Here is a 25650-nt window from a genome sequence, read left to right as displayed (position 1 = left end):
CATAAAAAACCCAGCATCTATAAACATGATTAACTCTCTGGTATGTTGTTGTGCCTGACAAGCTCTCCGTTGAGCAATGATTAACAGCTTGTGACTCTACAAACCACTGCTAGCCTAGCACATTAACACAATGTTTAGATTAGCCAGCCCCTCATTGAAGCCATTACTGCTGCAGCTAAGTTAACAGTCGTCTTCGGAAGCTGGGCAGCCGGCAGCCTGTGGCCCGACAATTTACAACGATGACAAAGCTTGGCAACCATGCTCTAAACTTTTCCCCCAAAAGTTTCACTCAGGGCCAGTACATTTTAGAGTAACTCAGAATAGTATGCCCAAAGGAAAAAATGTGATTCAACTTGAAATATGTGGGAAGTGTCGAGGCCAAATCTCTCAATGTAGGCTACGCTATAAACCTTAAACTAAGCCGATTTCATTAATGTGACATTAGCATTTGTAATGAGAAAAGGGGAAAAAACCCTTGGGACATCTTTGTACTGTTACAAAAACCACACATACACATGCATGCGCATGCCCACGCACACAGACACGTTCACACATACACGCGCAAACATAAACACACAAACACATAAGCCGCAATATCAGGCACTAATTTACATCCATATTACACAAGAATCACAAAATGCAGCCAAAGCAGAGACGAGAGAAAATAGTAGTATTTGCATAGGTTTTATAATGAAATATCTCAGATTAGTCTGTAAACTATCTGTGACAGTTAGTAAATCTGTTCAACCTTTAGTGATGAACTGAGCAGATCATTCAAGACAAACAAAGCCTGCCATTCACTCCCACTCTGCCACTCCAGATGGAAAGTAGGGGAGGAAGGCAGTGTCAAGAGCAAATCTTCAACAATTTCATCACTTTTTTTATAAACTTGCCAATACACGTCTGTGGTACTCCCCGACTCTGAGCTCATGCAATGTGTGACGACTATCCTTCAACACAACAACTGCATACATTAGGCAGACTTGTTCTGTGTGTCCCCTTTCAGACTCCACAGCAGCACTGGCAAGCATCTACATGTTGATTTGTTGGGTAAGTGACTGTAAGGTTTTCATTAAGTCAGTATTGAGCTGCACATTTCCAGACTGACCAAAGTAGCTTTAGGGCCTGACCAATGGCCCTGTGTGATTAGTTTAACAGTTGTTTGTATGCGTCAGTGAAGTTAGGACCTGAAGATAAAGCTGAAAGCTTGAATTTGAACTAACAGCAAGATAACACCCCATAATGGCCCAGGCTCCTTGGCCTTCTAGGCATTTTTCTGACATTCTAACCAAATGATTAATTGATTAATCAGGAAAATAACTGGGAGATTAATCGATAATGAAAATGATCGTAAGTTGCAGCCCTAATATGAACCATAACATAATTACCAGTAAATCCTTGTAGAATAACTCCCTAATGCATGATCTTGCTATTCTTTTTTGCATTACTCGAAGTCACAGCAAACCCTGAAATATAACACGCAGTTAAGTTGAAGTCATATTTCAAATGGCCAAACAATAAAAGTGGCCTATAGTCACAGGATAAAAGCCGCTTTTGTCTGGATTTATAAGACTACAAAACTAACAACATAGAACTTTTTTTGGAGGGGTGACATGCAACAAAGGTCCCCAGTCAGAATTAAACCACAGATGTTGTGGATACTTGATATTATCTTGGACCACAAAAGCATTGGGACAACCCAAATACAACAACATACAACAAATGCAAGTCTGTAATTGCGTTAATAAATTCTGTTGCTGAAAGATTAGTGTATTCTGTTTTTATGACAGTGGAAAAAATTTGTTGCAATAGTGTAACTTGCCAAAATGCTCACAGCTGGCAAGCATGTAACTAGAGCAAAGCCACTTTCACTTGTTTCCAAATGTTTAGGTAACAAATTAAAGCAAAATGCCAATTCAGCATGCATCAGGAATGATAAACAGGCCACTATTAATCAGTTTAACTTTGAGCTTCACTGATCCATGCACTTGTTAAAATATTTGTTTAAGTAGCTTTTTTTGTACTTTGATTGTGCCAGAAAAGTAGGACGTGTGTTGAATTGGTTTTTTTATGGGCCATACACACACACACACATGCAGGGAAGGGTGGGAAAATGAAAAGGATAAACATGTTGAAATCCTTCAAGTGAACCAAATCAAAATACTTCTGTATTTTTATACTTTGAGATCTTTGTCAACTAACTGTAAAATTTGAAGATTTGATAAGTGCCACAAAAATAATAAGAAACTTAACTGTATGACACAAACACAGGACCACTGTGTGTGTGTGTGTGTGTGTGTGTGTGTGTGTGTGTGTGTGTGTTTAAAGAGTCTCTGACTAGGCTTAAAATGAGACCAGGTCAAGGAAATCCACAATTCAGTGAGCTGAGATTAAGACCAGAAGTGTACAACATGGTGGTCACCACAGTTTGCCTGGAGGCATGCATAATGTTACTTTCACAAGATTTGTTCTTTTTTTCTTTTTGCTCTGTTATTGCGACATCTGATTCAAAGCAGTTCTGAGAAAAAGCTGGTCCCAAAAGATTCAGTGAATGACGTTCACAAAGTAAAAATGTCATTGTCCAATCTTTGTGTTCTTGTTTCTGTGCCCCTGCATACCTTTTTATCATTGTCAACTGACAAAATCAGGGCAGGATATATCCAGCAACACATACAGTATATTACATCTGCTTGGACTTTTTTTCACAGTCAGGAGCTGAAAAACCTAAATTTCAACTTCATTTTACATGGATGAGAAACGATTTTTATTCTCTGCAGTTCAACATGTGATAAAATATGATACTTTTGCCCTTGCATACAGGATAAAAAGATAATAAATGAGTGCCATAATGGGAAACAGCTTTACTCTACCATTTTGCCAGTATCACCTTTCTGCTGCTCTATCCAGGACATTTTTCCCCCCCTGGGGGCAAATGTAGAAGACCCTTTTAAAAGTCCAGCTGTGCCTTTAAAAGAGTTTGTCACACCAGCGGTGGGGTGCTTTGAAATGCTGTGCAGAATATCCACAAAATTGAGCTCCTTTTTTCCTGTGACATAGCCCTATTTCCTGTGTCACCACACTTCCCCTGGGTGATTTCATGTAAAAAGTCAAAATATTTGAGCCTCCATTGTTGACTGTGTCAAACCCAGTCTTGACATAACTGCACTGCAATCACACTTCCACAGGTGGATACACACACACACTCACACAGAGTTACCTGGGTTAGACTGGGCGTCACTGTTGTGTCACACTATCTTTTCATGTGAAACCATATCCACTGGCCCATCCTCTGGATCCTAAAACTTCCTTATAGTTGAACCAATCACAAAGCTTGTTGTTACCTGATATTATTTAAGGAGGGAAAAGAATAATAGCTTTGGCTCTATGCTTGTGTTTGGTGTGTGTATCTGTGCCTATGTCACAACGAGTGGATTCCTTGTGTGGTGAGGTTGAAACCGAAGCTGCCTGGTCCTGTTGTTGATAGCCATGTTTCACCCACTCACTGCCCCAGAGGGAGTCAGGACCAAGACCACTGCTCAGGGTCTGTCTGTTCACACACATGAAACACAGGCTTGGATTACACAGGGCTCAAATATGACTCATCCCAAGGAGGGGGTGGAGGAAGGCCCTCTCTGTTGTTTTGCACAAATGCACACACACACACTGCCCGCAATGATAGCTACATCACAGGCTCAGAGAGAGGACCTTGTGGTTCCACACACCTGCCAAAGACAGATGTTAAGAATAAATCAGAGAGAAGCTCAGACTGAAGAGAAGTTCCACACTCCCGTAACTCCACTAACTCACTACACAGTACACTAACTGGAGAGCAAACAGCTGCACACGACAACACACGCCAGTGATGAAAGCAACAATAGCATGCATGCACCTGACATGCATACAGAGAGGGGCTACATCGTGGTGGGAAAGGGAGTATTTTCCAGTTTCCGTCTCACAGGCTCCACTCTTATTTTTGTGTTTTTAGCTCTGTTCTGTTGCTGTGTTACCAACTCCTCTGGAGCTGAGGGTATTTAAGTGCAATTGTTCTGGAAGAAGCCGAAATCCTCCAACGACAGACAAACAAGTCACAACAAGGCTGAAAGCAGTGTGGGCGGTTAGGAGAGGAAGCTCTTTTTTTCCGCTGCTGACTAGGTGAATTTCATGATTTCTTCATTTAAATATAGACGCACTGGGTTATGTAGAATCAACACGCTCACAAAACCTGCACTTTAAGTAGATGTGTTGCACAATAATATACTAAAAAAAGCTATTTTAGGGGACTGTGACCTCTAAAAGCATAATTCAAACACCAGCACAACACCATCCTACATCCTGTCAGCCAGTGTGGCACACTTCCTGGTTCCAGAAACCATGTGTCATAAAAAAGAAAACTCAGATGCATCCACACAAGAGCGTAGCGTTTGTCTATGCTGGCAGCCAAGTCTATGGGCATCTTTTGTCACTTGTGTTTGTTTTTAGCCGCTGTCGTCTAACAGGCTGGGAGAGGCAAAGTGGTCTGTGTAAGTGATGTGCGTGTGCTTGGTATGCATGTGTGTGTGTGTGTGTGTGTGTGTGTGTGTGTGTGTGTGTCATAAACAGACACCCTTCACGCTTTGTGGCCCAGAAACAGGATAAAACAGTGAGTTAACCAGCAGCGCACTGACATTATCTCTTCTTTGCTGTCCTGGAATGCCAGCCTGCTGTGAAACTCCGAATATGTGACGTCTTGTCACACCACATAATGTGTCTATGTGTATACGTGTGTGTGTATGTGTGTGTGTGTGTGTGCCAACTCAGGAGAGAAGGAGTGAGTGTGGGTGTTTTGCTTTGTCTTTCCGCATTAAAGGCACAAGGCCATTGTCTAGGTCTTTGACTACTACTACTACTACTTGTTGAATCTACAAAAACTAGACACCATGAGGTTCACAAGGACTATGAAATTGTGTTGGTAAAGAAGTCCAAATCCAAAGAACTAATCAAAAAAGCAGCAAACAAATAGCTTTGAAATTAAAATCAGTAACAGAAACATGACAAATTGTCCGGTGTGAAGAGTGCTGGTGGATTTATTTATTTTTAACTTTGATCCAAGAAAGTTTGCTCCCGTCTCTGCTTACAATCACTGGGCAAAATAAAGCCCAACTCTGGCCCTTGTGATGCCAATGAGTCTAACATCCATGACTCAAGAGGTCAGGCAGCCCATCCAGGCTGAGCGTTAGGGGTTAAGGGGATGAAACCAAGTGTGAAATGTGAGAAGACAAGCCAACATGGTTTCTCAGGCAACAAATAGAAAGGCGACAAACATATCTCTGTGACTGCGAGGAACGTGAGGTATGTAAGGAAGAAAGACTGTCACGTCATTCATGATTCATATGAGAGCAAGATGGGAAAGGAATTAGAGTGGCTTTTTGAACTGGCTGAGTTTAGACATGTTAATCAGTAATAGCCTGTTGTACTTCAGACGGGAGGAGTGTGAGCACATTGCTGTGTGTGTGTGTGTGTGTGTGTGTGTGTCTCTGGCAAGTTCAACGGCACTTAGATTTGAGCTGGTTGAGGCAAGAGAAAGCTCCAGACCAAGAGATAATCCATCTGGACTGTTTCCTTACAAAACATATGGAAAAATGCAGAAGCTTTTTTTTTTTCCTTTTCCGCCCACAATAGCTATTAATATCTCGCACAGAACATTTGCTCATGTCCCACTAAGGACTGGAATTCCTGCTGAAACACAGTCATCATGGAGGATTAGAAAGAAGCGGTCAGGCATTTTCACGCACTCACCATATGTATCTGTGTGCAAGGATGAGCATATAGTCACATAAACACATATAGTCACTAATGGCTGTGCACTCAACATGTTCTTCTGTATCCCTCTCTCTTGCTCTTTCACACACACACACACACACACAGATTTAGGTAAACTGAAGTGACGTAATCTGAACCCTCAGACGCAACATGACTTATTCCGCTCAAGTAATTTATACAAAGATAGCCTTTCTTGGCTGCTTTGGAAATAATTCACTCTTATATCAACAAGGACCCCTAAATAATCACACCAACTACCTGACAAGAATTGTTCACAGCAGCGCCAAAAACCTGTGTTAAAATGACAGCGCTGTAAATTGTTTTAATTATAGCCGACACAGATAACAGCCTGTGGAAACATCAACCTTTTCTTCAAGCCCTCTGCAAGATCCAAACATACAGTATTCCCTAGAAAACGCGGTTTGTTGTATGTGTGTATGAGGGTGAGTGTGTGCGCGCGTGTGAATACAATATTCATTTTGCTGCAGGAGGACAATCTATGCATAACAATGAGAGGCGCTAATGAAATCAGCCATCAACCTGCGATACATACATATTAAAGCAGGACCTCAGAGTGTCATTCGCTTAGTGCATCATTTGTTCCCACTCGTTTTTTTCTCTCTGCCACCTGACCTTTAGAGTATGTACCCCCACCCTCACTTCTCCATGCTAAAAATAGGAAGTGTACCTGCAGTACTGTGGCATTATGCATACATGTGTGTGTAAGCAGCATTGCACGGACATGACAATATATTTCATATTCATACAGGAGTGATTTATGCATTATGAGCAGGGAAAATATGCTCTTTTGGGATTTAAATATAGACAACTAATGTTTGATTGTCAAAAGTTTAGGGATCTAACTACCACCTTTTAACAGATGATGTCCAGCATCACAAATGGTAACCACTGTCAGAGCTTTACCTTCAATATAATGTCATATCATCCCAGCTGCCAGGGAACGATGCTCCTCCCTTCCCTCTAAGCATGCTTCACAGCTCTGGTCTCTCTTTCTCTCCCTTTCTCTCCCTAACCCCCACCCCCACGCTGGCAGGGAAATGGATCCCTCCACCTGACAGTGGCCATTTTGAGCCTTCTCTCCACTCCTCTCTACTCCTGCTTCCTGGTAAACAATGGGAGAGGGATAATTGATCAAACAGCCAGGGAACCCTCCGAGCAGGGGAAGGTCACCGCCCGCCAGCCCAGCTCACTAAGGAGTGGGGGGGGGGGGGGTCAATATGTGTATGTGCATTTGTCTTTGTGTATATGTGTGTGGTGTACATGCATGTATTGCATCTATGCATGTGTGTGACCAGCTGTGCAAAAAAAAGACAGAGGTAGAGAGAGACAGAAAGTGGTGTGTGTATAAGTGTGTATATGTGTGTGTGTGTGTGTGTGTGTGAGAGAGAGTGAGAGAGAGTGGGGGGGTGAGGGGTTGGGGGGGTGTCTCTCTGACGCTCTTGAGCTGCCATTTTTCTTCCCTGACAAAGACTCCATCTGCCACAGAGCCATTTGCTGCCTCCCGAGTCGGCGGAGCATTCTGCACGCCGTGTTCACCTTGATGTCACCTCTACACGGCTCACGCCTTGCTGACGCTGTACACACACACACACACACACACACACACACACACACACACACAAACACACACGTTTCTTTTCCTCTCATATACGCACATACGTATATGTTCATTGTCTCCCACTCACAAACAAACACACACTTTCAGTTACTCACACACACACACACACACACACACACACACACACACACACACACACATTTTGAGTGTGTATGTGTCTAGGCAGCGGCCCTCCCTTTCCTCTGCATGGCTGATATCACTGTGCAACCATCAGCGCTGTGCATTATGGGAGTGTCTGTTGGGGCAGAGAGACGCGACAGGGGCTGAGGGATTCACACGCCTCTGAAAGACAGCCAGGGGGAGGGAGGGAGAGAGAGAGAGAGAGAGAGAGAGGCAGGAGGGGAGGGAGGCAGGGAAAGAGAGAGAGATACGGAGGGGGCCGGTAACTGGAAATGAGAGATGGCATTTTAAAGAGGAAGCTGAATTTCACCTGCAATTACCGTAGCTCCGGGGCACATGGCTCGGTTAAGAGACATTTCATTCCAAAGCCACCGCGTATAGCTGCCGCACTGAGCCCTGAGAGGCGCATAAAGGAGGGAGAGAGAAAATAGAGCGGTGGAAAACTCTCCTCTGCCCAAGATGGCCCTCAGCAGATGCAGTGATGAAAGAGGAGGCAGCCAGGGATGTAACTGGTAAATGAAAACCCAGCCGAAAAAGCTGGAGAGGAGAGGAGAAGAGGGGAGAGGAGAGGAGATGAAAGGAAAGGAAGCAAGGACAGATAAAGACACAGAGGAAAGAAAAAGGGTATCTCATTCAGCAGGCCCCAACTCGGCCATCTGCACACCAGACCAGACAGCTGAACTGGGCCTCAGAGAGCACACAAACACACACGCACACACTGAACAAAGAGCAAATAAAATCTAATAAACACAGATACTCACACTCTCACAGTTAAGTACAGGGAAAGCTGGGTGTGTTTAATGATTAATATCATTCTTAGTATTTGTCCTCCTCTTTCGATGAAACCTTGCTCTCTCCCTGTCTCTTCCGCTCTCTCTCAGAACTCCAAATGGAGCCGTAATGGTTTCCCCAAGGCTCAATGTCCTGGCTAGTTTCACCAGGCACACTGCTGTGTTTCATAGGAGAAGTGTGACTGCACAAATACAATAATGAGCCCTCACTGGGAGCTGGGGGCCTCCTGGCACTGCTAATGGCTCCTCTGGACTGCAGCTGTATCCAGGTTACAACCTGGCCTGGCCGACAGGCCCTGGGACGCACAGGCCCAGTAGGGACAAACTATTCCCAGCCACAGGCACACATTGTAGTCAAAAAACCAGGTCCATAGTGGACTATGTGTTTGGTGTGTGGGTGTTTGAAGTATGGGAGGCAGAAAGAAGATCTGGGGAAGGGGGTTAGGCGGCAGGAAGCTGAAGAGGATGTCAAGAAACAAGAGGCCATGGTAGAAACAGAGACCAAGGGATAAAGACAGTTGAAGAGATGTGGTTGGCCATAAACGCAGCAGATAGACCCAATAAACCTGGAGGCTCTCATAGGGCAACAGCTGGCGTAGGGTGAGAGTGGTGTGTGTGTGTATGTCTGTGTGTGTGTGTGTGTGTGTGTGTGTGTGTGTGTGTGTGTGTGTGTGAAAGAGAGAGCGAGAGAGAGTGTGTGTGGTCTGCTTAATTATCTCCATAAAACAGTAACCCTGAAACACTTACTAGCTAATAGTAATTCTACTAATAATGACCAATATACTAATAGTCATATCAACAATCTTTCTGTCTTTGCGGCTGTGACGTGTAAATTTCCCCGCTGTGGGATTAATAAAAGTCTAAGTCTAAAGTCTAAGTCTAAACAACTTTGGTATGGCTTTAAAAAAATAAAGTAAAATGTATATATTCAGTAAACACAACAGTAAAACCAGCAAGTAAAACAAACATAAAATGCAAAATGTGATTGCATACAAGTAGGCGTTAACCTTTGAACCCAATAAACCATGTGACAGGTTCATTGTTATAAACCAAGCACCGATCAACACCACAGAACTTTATTTTAGCCAAAATCATATGTTTCTTAAAAAAGAAAAATGTCATGCTGAAGTACATGCAAATGTTCTAAAATGACTCTCATCAACACATCGACAATTTGGTTTTGACGAATGGCCCGGCAATAAAAAGAAGATATCTTAGATGAAATATTTCGTTCAGAGTGAGCATGATGTTATTGGTAGGTAAGTGCAAGTGATGGCAAAAGGCTTGGTCATCTCTTGTTTTCAGACCTAACTGTGGAATAGGCATTAGGGCTGAGTCCAAGGAGCTCAAATTGCAATCCCGCTTGTGCAGGGCTAAAAGGTTTGTGATGTATGGGGTTTAAAGGTCTACTCCTAATGTTTCATAAATTACTGGCATGCAATTATATTATATTATGACACCCAAAACTCAGCATTGTGTGTCCAACATCTCCCCTCTACTACAACAAACACATTAAAACACACATACACACACGGAGACCGCTCCCATTGTTGCCCTCTCTGGGAAAGCTCACAGCTTGGGTTCTTTAGCTCCTGTTTTGTCTGGCCTTCCATTCAAAATGGCCCCCTCATGACCACGCACATTATCGTCCGGGCAGGCAGCCCCCGAGTGGACTGAGGCTCCCCGGGTGCAAGCAGTGATTCATGGCACAAGGGTCTGTAAAAGAGCAGCCTCGCCCCACGCTGAAGCCCTTCATGGGGACAAGGAGAGCAGAGGCAGTTTGGCAATGGGGGTGAATCAAAAGTCTGGCTAGAGGACTGAACCCTGTTGAGATTACGCAGGCCAAGGGAGGTAGAGGGGGAACGGTCAGTGTTTTCTTGTGTGTGTGAATGTGTGGAAAGAGAGAGGGAGTGAGAGAGACATGGATGGGTAAGCCCAAACTAATGCTGGAGTGTGTCTGTTGAATCTACACCGATCTCTGTCCCGAGGACCATCTCGCAGCAGCTTTTTAACAATCTTAGCTCCGAGGCAAGTACAAAGTACTAAATGTTTAGGCGTTATCTCTAACACTTTCCCAATCTAACAGAGCACCAGTTTAAAGGGCACTGGGAAAAAGACACTGTGAGAAACAAAGAGGGCTCATGAATAAGAGGTGAAAAATGATAGTAGTTGCTAGGATTGATGAAACCCTATTCGGGTTTTGTGACAGGCAGCGAGACACACAAATTCTTTCCCCTCAGGCTAGAAGGTGTAATTTCCCCTTCCACTGTCACAAGAGCCATGTAAAAAATGATCTGTGGCTCAGTGAGTGACTGCTTCGAAGTAATTTGTGATGCACAACATGTATGCACGAATCTATCTATCTATCTATCTATCTATCTATCTATCTATCTATTCTTGAAGATCGAGGAGGCACTCAGAATAGAAACACTGGCATGCCTCTCCGTTGTAACACACGGTGGGATGCGGATGGAAATGCTGGCCCCACAGGACACACACGTACACACTCACTCACACACACACACACACACATAAAGAGCGGACTGCTGTGGGGCTGACGCAAGACTATCTCTGTCTCACGTGTCTCTCCCCTACGGCCGCCCGCTGCTCCTGACCTTCGAGATGTTTTTCTCTCTCCTTCTCCCTCTCCCTTTATTCCTCTCTATTTCACACTCGCACAACACACACACCCTCACTCACTCACTCACTCAAACACACACGCACACACTCTTTTCTGCACACCTCCCAGCCGCTCAGTATTTTGTCATTAAAAGGCATTGCATTTCAAGCTTGGATCAAGCAGATGGGGCTGCGTAAGCATTGCTGCTCCTTCACGCAGCACCTTGGCTTAAGTACAGATAGTCCACATGCATTACAACACGCCCCCCCCCCCCCAAATGCATGCACACAAACACACATGCGAACACACACATGCACACGCACAACCTTCCTGGAACCAGAGAATCAGCCCGGTTGTGGATGGCTGCTTCATGTGGGTACTGTGTAGTTCAGTTGTGTAATGCCTAGCTGATGTAGTTGAATACCTTAAGACATGCTCTACAGAACAAGAACGCCAAACAGCAGAAAAAGGTATCATCTCTCAGCAGAGAGAGCGTCCCAGTTAGTCATTCTTATCCTAATATATTTATTCGTCCTTTCTGGAGACCAATGGTTCGTGCCTTCTTGTGGCAAAACAGTGACAAAAATACTGACGTAAAGTTCAATGGGTTCATAACACGCACAATTACACACACACACACGCATATATGAGTGTAATATAATTATATCTCTGTGCCATTAGACACATTTCTCTGTCTTTCTTTCATTTTCTCTCACTCTCAACATTTGCATATTCCTTTGGGTGTTTGAGTTGAGCAGCTCTTTCCTTTTTACTTCTCTTGTCTTCCAAGCAACAAATGTCAGCTAATTACACCATAGCTGTTTGGATGAGCTCCATCTTTCCCTGTGCTCTGCTGTGCTTGCTCTCTATGGGGCTGCAGGAAAAGTCAGTCAGCCAAGACACCAGTTAGGAACAGCCAGCGGTGGGGGTTGAGCTACAAGGCTACACTCCCTAGAAATTGATTCCCCACGAGAGGACTCATCAATACTTATCATAAATGATACAACCAGCTTGCACCAAGCTGCGGGGGATATAATGTATCAGTCGCAGCCAGTTATGAAGCAGTAATGGTTAGGCCAGATAGAATCAGGTCTGGTAACACACTAGGCTGAAGAGCCAGTCACAGGCGAAACAGGTTTTTCCCTGAGCATCGCATTCAGTAAAAACCTCCTTATAAAAGATCCCATTTGATCTGGTGACACACTCGCAGGCACAAGGCCATCAAGTCAGGCAGCAGAGAAAGTGCAAGTCATTGTCTGTGTGTGGAACAACAAACTGCCACCATGGTGTGTGTGAAGTGAAGCCTTGAGGACGCAGCCGCGCCCCTGAGTACAGCTACCTCTCACACAGAGACAGAGTGAGAAAACAGAGAAAATGAAAGAAAGGAGGGAAGGAAGGGACGGAGAGAGGAGCAGATGAAAGCTGCACATAGCAGTACACATAAACAACTAAACACAATCCAAGATCCTAACCTAGAAGCACTGCAGGGCACAGTTAACAACCATTTACGTTCAGTGTTGGCTCTGAACAGATAGCAAACTCAAAGGATGTTTATTAGGCGCGTACGTTTCAGACAAATATTCTGATTAGAATGGGAGAAATCTAATTAATTGCTTGATTCACTGAATGAACCCCGAATTTGTAATGTAATCATAACAACTGCTTTTCAAGGGGCTCTTGTTAAATTTAATTGGGGGAGAAAGAAAACATCCTCTTTCACTGAATGAATGAAAATCAAATTAGGCTTGAAACTGGAGGAGTCTGCAAGTTTGTTCTGGCGTGGCATTAAAAAAACCCAGTGAAAGCAGAAGTGTGTGAGAATATATGTTTTAAAAAGTCACGCATCAACTATTTTGTAACGCACAAATATATACCAGGGGCACAGAGTGAAGTATACTGTGTACTCACTGTTAGAGATGTCTTCAGCTCTTTGACATAACTGCTGTAACACCTGGAGAAAAAAAAGAAACAAAAGATCATCATGGTTGAAAATACAATCTGAGTCATAGGAATAAAATGTTTTTCATGCTTTGATTTATATGATAATTAAATGATTCGATTATATGCAGTATTGTCATAATTCTGGAAGCTTCCCTTTTGAGAGCCTGAGGGGGATGAAGCCCCTAAAACTACCAGGGTATCAAAGTTAGTTACACAGCTTAGTATTTGGGGTTTTCAGACACATCAAACAAAAACTACAGTGACGTCTGAAACACAGCTGTGGCTGCACACACACACACAGAAAGATATTCACACACACAAAAAGTCTCTTTCTCCCCGAGCCCTTTCTTGCAAAACCTGTTTGTTAGAAATGGATCTAGACACTGGAGCTTTGAGTGTGAGGATATTTTCCCCAAACACAAGACAGTTCTTGCAGAGAACCAAGCCTTACCAGAGTTCTCACGCCCATCTCTCATGCATTGTCTCTAAGGCCCTCCTGTACTCTTACAGTCTAAACCTAATATAAGCAGCTCACCATAACAGATGCCACCCTGTTACATATATCATACTGCAGCAAGCAAACACACACACACACATTCAACAACTTTTATTTATGCTTATATACACTTATTCTTGAATACATATAATGTCTGACTGATGCAAAACTCTATAGAAGAGTTTTCAGCTGCAACATTTTCAATGTCAGTTATAACTTGTGTCAGCATGATTGAGATGGTATCAAAAAATATACAAACTTCAAGTGTCCTCATACACACAGACACAGACACAGGGAAGCAGGCTCTTATAGACATTTCCAGACACACCAACACATGAACAGTGTTATAGCGTGTGTGGGTAGCTATCTAACAAGGTTTTGTTGACAGTAAACACATCCATCTGGTCAACAGCAACAGAATCAAGTCTGGTGGATGCTTCATCAGCACGGATGTGATCAACTATTACAATTATATATACACTAGTTCAATGATCAGAGAGACATCATTTTAACTGCTGTTTTTTTCAGTAATTCCTATGAATGTCACTTGTTGGAAAGACTGCCATAGTAAAATAAGAAAATGGGTATATTGCAGTTCATGAGCCTAAGTGATTTTGTCTTTCTAGATGCCCTCCAGTCATGTCAAAGTCTGTGGCACGTAATGCAACGCACATCTGTCATTACAGCTCAATTTATCACTGAACAAAAATCACCTAGACTGGCGGTGTTGATAATAACCACACTCATCGAACTGCAATGGTTCCCTTCATTATCTACACTCTTACACAGACAGACAAACACACACACACACACATCCACTGACTACAGACACACACAAATACTTTGATAACTCATCTCAGTGATAATGATAACAGAGAGCCAGGTAGGCTGAATTCATCTTCAGCTTTTTCATAAAGGCCTATTAGTGGATGATTAAAGGATCTCTGCTCATAGGGCTTCAGCACAGAAAATGATTTGCCAGCCACAAGGCAGGTAAATTACACTGGATAAGAAAGCCAGTGCTGTCTGCCATCATTTGCCTGACTGAGAATCAGGCTGTTAGTCTATTAACCTCATTTTACTGTAAGATCTTACCAGTTTTACATCAATGGTAGACGGATGAAATATCACAAAAATATCACTTTTTCTTTAAGACTTAACGCCTTCTTCAACTGCAAAGTCCCCATAAATCATGTCAGTTTGCAGCTGATACTAACAGTTATTTCCATTATCGAGTAATCTGCAGATTATTTTCTCAATTAATCAATGAATCATTTCAAAAAGTAGTAAAAAATGGCCATTAAAATCTTTTATAAGCCCAGTCATCCCATTCCTTGTTTTGTTCGACCAACAATCTAAAACCTTCAGATATTTAGTTAGCTACCACACAAGACAAAAGAAGCAGAAAATCCTCACAAGAGAATCCTCACTGAGAAGTTGGAACAAGGGGTTTGTGCTTGAAAAATTACTAAAATGACTAATCAATTATCACAGTAGTTGCAGATTATTTGATAAACTAATTAAATCTACCTGTCTAAAAAAGGTCAATAGGATGTTTACCATCAAATAATACAATAAAAATAGCATGAAAAATGAAATTATCACTAGGAGTTTACTATTTCATCACACAAGTAAAAAGAAGGTTTACCAAAGCATCAATTTAATGAGAATACATGTAATCATGTTTTTGTTATAGCCTATAACAAAGTGATACAACAAATTATGGCCCAAAGTTATGTTAGTTCGTTTTGATTAACATTCAAAATGTCATTTTTATAACAGCCATCATTACTTAGTAATTTCCATCTAATTAACTTGAAAGGCAAAAAAAACAAAAAAAACAAACGGAAAAACAAGAACTATCTGCAAAGTTATAATTACCTGCATTTACACTCCAGGCATACTTGTACATGGACAGTGTACAACCTGACTGTTATGACACCTCTCTGAATTGTCTTGTTTGGTTTCTAATCTAATCTACCCCCCCTTGCCTCAGCCACACAGATGTTGACTTTACTTTAGGATTCCTACAGCGGCTCACGGGCATCTGCATAGGGTTAAATACAAGGGTCGGACTTTTGTACCAGCAACAGAAAGAGAGAAAGACAAAGAAAAGGAAAGAAATTAATAAAGAAAGAAAGAAAGACAGAAAGAAAGAAAGAAAGAAGGGAAAGGTCACATTATGTTTCATGTGAGCCTTCTTTACAAAAAACTCTGTTGGTATTTGAGCATGGAAAACAAGTGTACTCTGAAAATACACATATTGAGATTGGCCTAAAATCCCTTGCTTTTTAATATTTGATGCCTTGTTAGAAGAGCGACACTGGTGAGGTGTTTGTCTCTGTTGTCTCTGTTGATCTCTGGCACACCGGGCCCTGTGGGAGTGAGCTAGTGAGACTTGGCCGCAGACATTTTCCTGAAGCCCCCAGAACAAAACAGGCAAGTCTTGACAGTCTGTCCGCCACCGAGTCGTCACACAATCAGTTGCAGGAAACCAATCCCTAAATAGCAATGATTCATCTCTTCATCACACACAATGCCAGTACACAGTGCACAAAGAAGCTCTCTCTTCCTCTCTCTCTCTCTCTCTCTCTGTCTTACCCTATCTGTCTCAACCCCCCCCCCCCCCCCCAGTGTGGTCTCTCATGCTGCTTAAAAATAAGTGCTTCTCCCAGCTTTCTTTGCCCTGTGATTTACTGGCAGTGTTTAACTGCAGGGCAGCATCTTTTATTGTTACATGATCTGGGGCTGAAAGCTGACAAAATGGAATCTCTGTGCAAGTACCTTTGTATGTGAGTAAGTGTATGTGCAGGGCAAAGTAGGGAGCGGGTGGAGGAATAAAGAACTTGTGTGAGAAACGTTTGTCTAAGTGCAATTCAAATCCTCCCAGCCTCCCGGTGCTGTGTATGTGTGTGAATAAATATGTGTGTGTTTGTCATTCCACTAAATGGTTTTTTCCTTGACTTGATGGAGCAAGTGCCATCTCAAGGGAACGGGTTACACCACACACACAAAGTAAAGCGCTTTGAGAATGGCGAAAAGCTCAGAACATTAATGCAATCCATTTGTGAGAGGTAGACTATATATGAAAAACCAGGCTTGATTGTGTGCGTCTGTCTTTTTGTCTGTGTATGTACGCATGTTTTTGTGTTGCCATGATAACTTTTCTCTTAAAGGCAGAAAGTCCGTTGCTGCATTAGCCAATCCACTTCCTTTTCTTGCTTGTCTTTGCAAGATAAATCTCATACAGTTATGCTGACAACCTGGTGACTGTCCACAGTTGCATTTTGGAACAATGATATCAGTACAGTATGTGACCAGATCATCGCCAGTGGATAATCAGGCTAGCACAGGCCTACACAACAGGTTCAGTGTATCGTTACAGCCTTGATGATCCATCAAGATGACGTGTGAAGGTCAGAGTAGCCGTGACCAACACAGCTGTCACATCTCCTCCCAACACCCTCTTGGCTAACTGGCCTTCCAAAACACTCAGCACAAAACATGGCCAACTGGGGAGCACAGGGGCCAAGGCTAACAGAACATGCCTATGACCCAGGCTGGGCTTGTATCATGACATGATTACCCTCCATACAATAACACAAAGATTCAGAGATCAGAGCTGCTTTGGTGTAATGACATTGCAGCTATGACAAGGAAACTGTTGGCATTCCCCTGCAATGAAAAACATTGTGACGTCTATTAGTATTGGCTTTCAAAATTTAATTCAACATCCAATATAGCTACAATTTTAAGACAACCCGCTCTGTTGTTTGAGAGGAAAATGCTACAGTGGAGCTGTGTGGACAGCAGATGTGAATCCACTTTGATTTCAATGCCTGTGTGTGGAGCTTCTATTAAATGGATCTGCTGTCTCCTTGATCAAGGGAGTCAATAAAGGGCCAGTCCTGTCAAACCCTCAGGGGTAAGAGTGTATGCACATATGTGTCCATCCGTGTGTGTGTGTGTGTGTGTGTGTGTGTGTGTTATGGACAGAATTTGAAGTACTCTGACAGGTGAGTGATTGAGTGCTTTCATTTCCCTCCAGCGACAACGAGACATGCACACACAAACACATGCGTAGCACACACACACACACACACAGTGGAGGATGGAGAGAGCAAGAGTAAGAGAGAGAGCGAGAGAGAGAGCTGTTGTTTCCTAAAGGATGCTGCTCCTGCCTGCATGCTTAAATTAGCTCTAAATGTTTGGATTACACACGGGAGCTCTCAGAGGATTTAGCAGCCATAGCCTAGAGTCCAAGGATGTGTGGATGTTTCCATCTACCTCCAAACACACATGCACACATACACACACACACAAAGTGTCCTTATACAGATCACAAACATATGTCACTCAAATATCACTCACTATATTCTGTAAACCCTTAACAACATAACATAAATTGCAACCATTTAACTCAAGACAAAAAATGGGGAGAATTTAAAAGCAACATGCAGCTCTAAGTGGTGTAAACAAGAACAACACACAATTTCATTCATCAGGTTTCTGCTATGGGGAGACAGTATTTCCACATTACACTTTTTTAAGAGTGCAGTCTTGGCGTCTGTTGGTGGGGGGAGGATAGGATATGCTAGCAGACGTAGAGACAGGGAGAGAAAGGAGGAGAAAAAGAGAAGGGGAATGAGGGAGGTCAGCGCCCCCAGTCTAAGATAAAGGCCCTCTCCCTCCCTTCTGCCTCAGCTTTCGAAGCCCCTGCCAGGATCGAGAGGCGTCTCACGTTACAGCTGTCTCTCAGTGTCATCGTTCAGAGAGAGAGCACAAGCGCGCGAGAGAGAGACAGACAGACAGAGTGAGAGAGAGAGAAAGAAAGACAGACGGAGAGGGGGAAAGCGGGACAATGCCACAGACTGAGCGGGGCTAGGCTTTCATAGCTGGACAAGAGAAAAACAACAACAGCAGCAGGTTCAACTGGATGAGGAAACCCTTGTGGTTTGGCTGCCTGGTGGTGTGTTGTTAATGCAACATATATTTTCACTACAATGTGGAAGCGTTTTTTGAAATCATTGAAATGTGCTTTGACCTTTTCAAGACAAATTATTTTCGAAATGTGGTGTGAACAGAGCTAGTCAGATCATTTCCTCTACACCACCTGGGACTAACTGAACACTCTGAATTTCCTACGAAGCAAAAAGGGGAAATAATCTTTTTTTAAATACCTGGCTTTGTGTCCAGCGAACAGAAAGAGAGAGAGAAACACAGTATACTCAGTTATATACACAGTATATAAGAGATGCTAATGACAGTAAGACTACGTGCTATAGGGCTTCTGTGGATTAGACATCGTTGAGTCGCCTCTCTACACATGAGTATCCATTTTTAACCTTAAAATGCTAAAAACAGCAGCTTGTCTCAGGTCCAATAGTGACTAATCCAATGACTACTAGTTTTTCAGCCAGGGCTGCTAACAAGGTAAGGCCATGTAGGTCAGTACTGAGTTAAGTTAAATTCAGAGTGAATGCTCATTTCTTTTCTGTAACTTTTTCTGGAGAGACATAAAGGATGCCAGTGAAGTCCAGATAAAATCCTCATGAAGGAAAAGGTGCTGTATATGCAGATTTTAACTCCAAACTGTAGCGCTTACACAGCCGACACATTGAGAGCTGATTGTACCAGAGTGGTTTACATAAAACAAACACACATATAGCTATTGCTCAGCTCAAAACTGCTTCCCTGTTTGTTTTTCTCTATCCTTGTCATTTCTCATGGTGTTCCGTAGGAGTTAAATATTTAAAATTCTGGCTTAGCTGGGAGCAGGCTTTGCCAGCGCAGCTAAAATAAAAAGCCTTTGTGGCAGCAGTGACCAGATTTTAAATGCTGAAGAAGATCAATAAATGGGGGCTGTCGAGGCGCAATCTCATGCATTTGTGTGTGTGTCCTGTCCCTATGCGTAAATGCCTGTGTTCTGACAGTAAGTGTATGTGTGTGTGTTTGTGTGTGTGTGTGTATGTGTCTGTGTGTCTACGTGCATCTCAACACCCACCAAGGCTCACAGCTTCCCTGCCTGCTACAAGCTATTCTATAGTATCACCAAGAACCCCACTGACCCAGGAGGCACACCAATAGAGAAACCAATATCATTCCCATTCCCACATCCGAAACATTCCTCCTATTTCTTTTCCATTCCCAGTATCCTTTTCCCATCTGAGCGCAGCCAGCATGGGTGAATTCGCGAGAAAAGTGTAAATACAGGCCCCCTGCTCCAGAGTGAGAATGTCAAGGTGTGGTAAACATCAAACTAAATAGCAGGTTTTCCAGACCTCATCGCCATTTCCATAATCAAGTTCCTGCAGAAACAAAATGATAGGCACCTGGACGAGACGGAGAAGGAGGAGAGAAAAATGACAGAAAACATTCTGTTTGGTTTTCTCAGGAAAACAAAATCCCTAACATTGTTCATGCCCCAATCCAGCCTAGTTCAGATCATGTTAAGAGGCCCTGAATGTGTCCATTTCATGAAGCCAAATAACACTGATGTCTGATGATTTCTTTTTAAGAGAAGAAATGCATTCATAACACTGCCATGTTTTTTGTTTCTTGTCACTCTTATTTTTATAAAGACCACATTAAATAGATGCTTTCAGCTCGCATAAAGTGATAACCTTTGCTATGTCTTTACCACATGAATATGTGATGGAGACAAACAGGGAGTTGTATGCATGCTGTTCTATGGTTCCACAAAACAAGAAGTACATCTGTATTTTCACCTCCGCACAAAACAAAAACAGCCCCGAAGTGGAAAAATCATCAGGACCTTTTGAGACTTCATTAAAAGAAACTAGCCTGGACTTTCCAAACAAGGCATCTCTTTGGAGGGGAAAATCAACCTTTTCACCTTGCTAGTGGAAAAACAGGCATCCCAACGAGACAGAGCAAGCACAAACAACCTTGACTTTCATCAAGGAAATTCTCACATTGAATGATAAATAGAGGCCCAGGGGACGAACAGCAAAGAAGCAGCTTATCGCCTTTCCCTCCCAAATTTGGCCGCTCTGTCTTGTGTCTCCTGAAAGTCAACACGGGGTGACCCACTTGCACTTTACACTGCTTATTGTTTGGTAATTAATCCACCATATGTAATCCACGCAAAAATGTAGAGACAACTAAAATGGGTGTTGACTTGTTTAGTCTTAATTAACAGTTGAGATTGTTCATATTGTTTCTACAGCAGGAGGCATATGTGCCCTACCTCATTAGCTTAGCTTTCAAAATATAGATGCACTTCTCATTACACAGACACAGGCACACATTTCTGGTCAAAGATACCCAGAATATCTGACAAGGCTTGTGTTAAAAGTGGCTGTCACTGAGCATGCACTTTAGACAATTATTTGTGTACACTGATGATTATCAGGACATCCAGTGAACATGCAGTGTTACCAAAATAGCAAGGTAACATAAGGTTAGGTAGATCATCTGAGAGCTAACCAACTTTCCAGCTGAGAGGACATTAACCTGTGAGGCTGTGTAAACACGTATCAATAAGCGAGCTGCCTGCATGGGCCTGTAGCACCCAGCACAAAACAGTAGTCCAAGACAGACACACGGCAGCGCCAGTTTGATCTGTAACAATAAGAGGCATTATCAATCTAATGCCTAGAAGCTTTTAAGGCTTTCACTAAAACGCAGCTTCTTCTCAAAAGACCATTAGCCCTTATAGGATTAATGTCTACTTCAAGAACATCTGTTAAAAGTCCCCAGTTTCTTGGTACATCATTTCATTTATCATTATTGTTTTCTGCGTGTGTGCATGCACATTCATGTAAATGGCTGACCGACGGGGAGGGATGAGGAAATATGATGAGGACTCTGTCTAACATTAGTTCTAGAATCATTTGGTTAACACAGAGCAGACCTCTACTTCCTCTCTAAATTTCACAGCTCTGTGTCAGCGCTAAAATGCAGAGATTTGACAGTGCTCCCAGATGGCCATTATTATCACTAGATTGTTTGTAGGTCTAATTAATCTCTGTCTAATATAAAATACTGACTTCAATGTCATGAAATATTTGGGTTAGGAGTTATCCACAGACAGCACTTTATACAGACCATAAAAAAGTATCTTAGTTGAATTTTTCTGTCATTATCAATGTAGTCTTCTGCTATTGTGCCTAAGGCATACATCATTTACATTATGATATATCTTGTTACAGCAAATACGGTACTTACTGTTGCCCAGGGTAAAGTCATAAAAGCAGTCATACGCTTAATCAGTGACAAACTCACTGCTAGGGATGCGCAATACTGAAATATTTACTAAAATGTCTGATAACTGATCATTTCTATTGTCATTTTTTCCTATGTTGATACCAACATGGATATATAAATTTCAGTTTAACATCCAGTTTTAGATTACTTGTACTGTACTGTAAGTGTGTGTGTGTGTGTGTGTGTGTGTGTGTGTGTGTTTGATCCATTCATAACACTATAGTTTAGGGGGGATGAGCACACTTATATATATTTTGGTTTAGCATTTACTTTGTGCTGGCATTTTTTAAAAACCCTTAAATACCGACTGACACACGGTTGCCACAAGTGAAAACAGGTTTTGGTTGATATTAAAATGTGGAGCTGAGCTCTACTCAATCATTGCAAAAGTTTTTAGAAACACAAGAAAAGTAGCATATAAGCTAGTGGTTGTCACATTTAACAGAAACAATGTGTTAAACGGAAAATAAATTAAAGCGCAGACTTTTCACATCATTCACATGCCTGATACATTGGACATCATTTTCATCACTCCCAATACGTAGTGATATATTTTTAAGCAAGATTTGACTCATATCGATGACTTGATCAATATATCATGCACACCTAATAAATCTCACTTCACTTCATATTCAAAAGAAGAGACTACGGGTTTCCTCCAAAAAAAAAAAAAAGATATCCTCATATTCAATAGTAAAGGATTATAGAGAATACAGCCATGTGTGCACATGGGATTGTCTTCTCAAAAGCTGTCCAAGTTCTGTCAGATTCAGCACCCCCAGACACAGAGCTCGTGAACCTAATTTCACCTAATCAGCTTAGTCAATAGCAACCGTTTGCTGTGACTTTGGTAGACATGCAAATAGGGCTTAACTATGTCTATCCTTAATTCCTGAATGTTCAAGTCAAGCGGAAGTCCTCCTTTATCTCTTCAAAAACAACAGTTCCAATTTGAGAGAGAGAGAGAGAGAGAGAGAGAGAGAGAGAGAGAGAATAAAACTCCAGCCGAGAGTTGATTTTCTTTTTCTTGGCCTGGCAAGGAGAGACATCTCTGATTTGAGTGTGCTTGAGGTAGCACAGTGTGCTTTCATTTCAAACCAACATGGCAAATAAACTCTGACAGATTTGTTCCCCTTTTTTCACTTTTGCTCTTGCTCACTCTCTTGCAAATTATGGGAAAACACACTGCACAAATATATTAGTGCTTCTTGTTGGTTTGTATGTTCAGCTGCAGCACTTGCACATACACGCACACACATGAACGCACACGTATCCAAACAAATCTGCACAAAATGACGCTAACAATAGACAGTTGTAATAGTGGTAGAAAACTGGGAGACACTGTTCCGTTTCAATTCACTGATACCGCTAATGGCTTCTTAGCAGCTCCATGAAATCAAGCAGCTGTCATGTCGATGCATCAGCAGTGAGAGGAGGGAGAACCATCCCCATAAGGACAGAGGCACCGCGCCTTCATGTTTGGCTAAACATCTGCTCCTCTGCACTCCAGCTTTGCAGCAATAAACGGGCAAACAAAAGAGGTGGGAGGTGAAATGATCAGATTTTCCATTTCAAAGCACTTGTTCGGTTTGTTTTCTTTTCCCCTCCTCTTTCGAGAACTGCTTACAGGACATGGGGAAGAAAGTGAGATCAAGTTTTAACTCTGAGGGACAGAGCAAAACGCATGAGCTAAAATAACACCTTTTGTAAGATGGATGACAGATATGAAATAAGGTCACCATTTTCCAGTCACTGGATAATTCATTTTGCGAAGAGTCTCCTGTCTAAATTGTTGCAAACCAGTATTATAGCTCAGCCAGGGGTGGTTCAAGCTGCGTGTGTGTGTATTGCTGACAAGAAATGCATGTGAGAGTGTGCACGTCTTAAACTTGTCAATCTGGCAAATCTATCAATTCAACTTTGTGTAAACAACAGTACACCAATTTACCAACAAATTCTTTTTAATCACATAATTATTTCAAACAACTTTGTAATTCAAAGGATGTCTAATCATAGCTATTTGGCAGCGACATCCAGTTAAATTTCATTTTGACTGTTCTTCCCTTAATAGGATTCTTGGTAATTAATATCTTTCCTTCCTTCCTTCCTTCCTTCCTTCCCTCCTCCTTCCTTCCTTCCTTCCTCCCTTCTTTCATTCATGGTCAGTTGCAAAGATAAACATAAAGCAGCACTGAGTAAACTTAGAAATCACATTTAGCAACAAATATCGCTTAAATATAGCACAAATACTTTTGTTTTGTGGCTGTATCAAAACACCACCTGTCTCTCCGAAAAACACCATCCTGACATATACGCCACTTTACATTAGCTTTTAAAGGCAAGCGTCTCGTCCACAAACACAACATGCCCCCTCTTTTGAGATAAAATAGGCTTCAAATTATCGCTGACAATCTATTAACCACCTTCGTTTTCTTTCTAAAACCACAGACAGGACGCGTTCCTCGGTCTCGTTTTTGCCTAACAAGTCTAAAACTTTGGTAAAAGTTGCGAAAAAAAACGTGGATCCATTTCCTTTTAAAGTAGCCTGTGTGTTTGTGTGTGTGTGTGAGAGAGCGAGGGAGAGAGGGGGGAGAAAGGTAGGGGTGCTTGGGGGACGAATTTAAAATAACCAAGATGGCGAGAGGCTTGTTGTTTTGGAAGGGGCAGAAAAAATGGAGGATATTGTAATATACACAAAGGGATAAATTTCAACAACTCGGCCAGGCGGCTGCTAGCTCGCCTGCGTGCCTCTCGGTTTGAGGAAGCGACCGCGATAGCAGCTCCTCGGCAGGCTGGCCAGCAATATGACTAGCAACACGAAAAGCTCAAACTCTGACCCGCTGTGGAAACAGAAATGAATATTAGACGCCAAAGTTAATCCGAACCGAAGGGGATATTTATGTATTTGTCGCTAATTGTTTTATTTTCGCGTCGAGGGACTATTAAACTGGATGGATTTTAACGGACGGGCAGCGAGGACCAACGGCAGCCCAGTGCCTCGTAGTTACCCCTTTTACGTTGACGGTTACAACATCCAGCACAAAATACGCACCAAAAACCGTCAACCGTACATTTAGACGGTTGATAAAAGCAAAACAGACAACACCATAAACCCTTAAAAAGTTAAATTTCTCCACGATAAGACAAGTTATCAAATACAACAGCCTGAGTGAACGGTGAGAAAAGGAGAGAGGGACACAAAGACGATTCCCACTATCAGGTCACCACTCAAAAGAGGAAAAAAAAGAAACACTTCGTTTTTATATTAGAGAAGAAAACTTTACGGATTTGACCAAATGTACCGCTACGGAATACACCGACTGAATGAATTACAGCGAAACAGAAAACAAGAAACTATCTATAAACCAGTTTACACAAGCTGAGAAAAAAAGCCAAGAAACTAGAAACGAAGCCAGCTCTACGCAGCTCATCGCTTGTTCTGTGATGTGGGGAAAACAGCGTCAGTGAAATAAAACACTTACCTTTTTTTAGTTTCGACACTTTACTTATTTCCAACGTGGGTTTTTAGTTCAACCAACACTTCGGGTTGATCTTCTTGTCGCCTCTTTTTTTCCTTGGTCGGTTTTGGTTATGAAAGAGGTCGGGGACGAATGATAAAGAAGGGAATTGGGCAGTAATTGAGTCTCGGTGTGTGAGTGTGTGTGTTAGTTACTAACAGCAGATTGAAGGAGACTCTTCTCAAGGTTTATTCAGCTCCACTTCAAGGAACCGACCTGACGTCAGCTCACTACTGCCACACAAAGAAAACTTATTATTTGTGCAGCGGCCGTAGTAAACGAAGGATACAGTTATTGACCGTTATTACTTTAAATGCGACATTGTCATTAGCTTCACAGCACTGGCGGAGACGTAGCGGTAACTTTATTTATGATGTTGTTTGTGGCATCTTAAACCACGCAGACATATGGCGACTATTGGCCACGAGTGTAAACAAATAACATAATAAACAAATAAGCTGCATTAAAAAACAAAAAACATTAATTTATGTTTTCTG

General features: G+C 42.3%; 1 protein-coding gene across 8 annotated transcripts in view; it reads right to left on the bottom strand.

Annotated features, from left to right (window-relative positions):
• Positions 1-25239, bottom strand: part of baz2ba (bromodomain adjacent to zinc finger domain, 2Ba) — a 64095-nt gene extending 38856 nt beyond the window's left edge. For all 8 annotated transcript variants that reach the window (XM_070916195.1, XM_070916278.1, XM_070916509.1 and 5 more), the window contains exons 1-2: positions 25118-25239; positions 12878-12920 (exon numbers count right to left, since the gene is read on the bottom strand). The gene's annotated coding sequence lies outside the window, so the exon portion shown is untranslated. The remainder of the gene's footprint in view (positions 1-12877; positions 12921-25117) is intronic.
• Between the last annotated feature and the right edge of the window lie 411 nt (positions 25240-25650).

This window comes from Enoplosus armatus, chromosome 1, assembly GCF_043641665.1.
Source record: "Enoplosus armatus isolate fEnoArm2 chromosome 1, fEnoArm2.hap1, whole genome shotgun sequence".
NCBI lineage: Eukaryota > Metazoa > Chordata > Actinopteri > Centrarchiformes > Enoplosidae > Enoplosus > Enoplosus armatus.
This window is presented reverse-complemented; position numbering and strand designations above follow the sequence as displayed.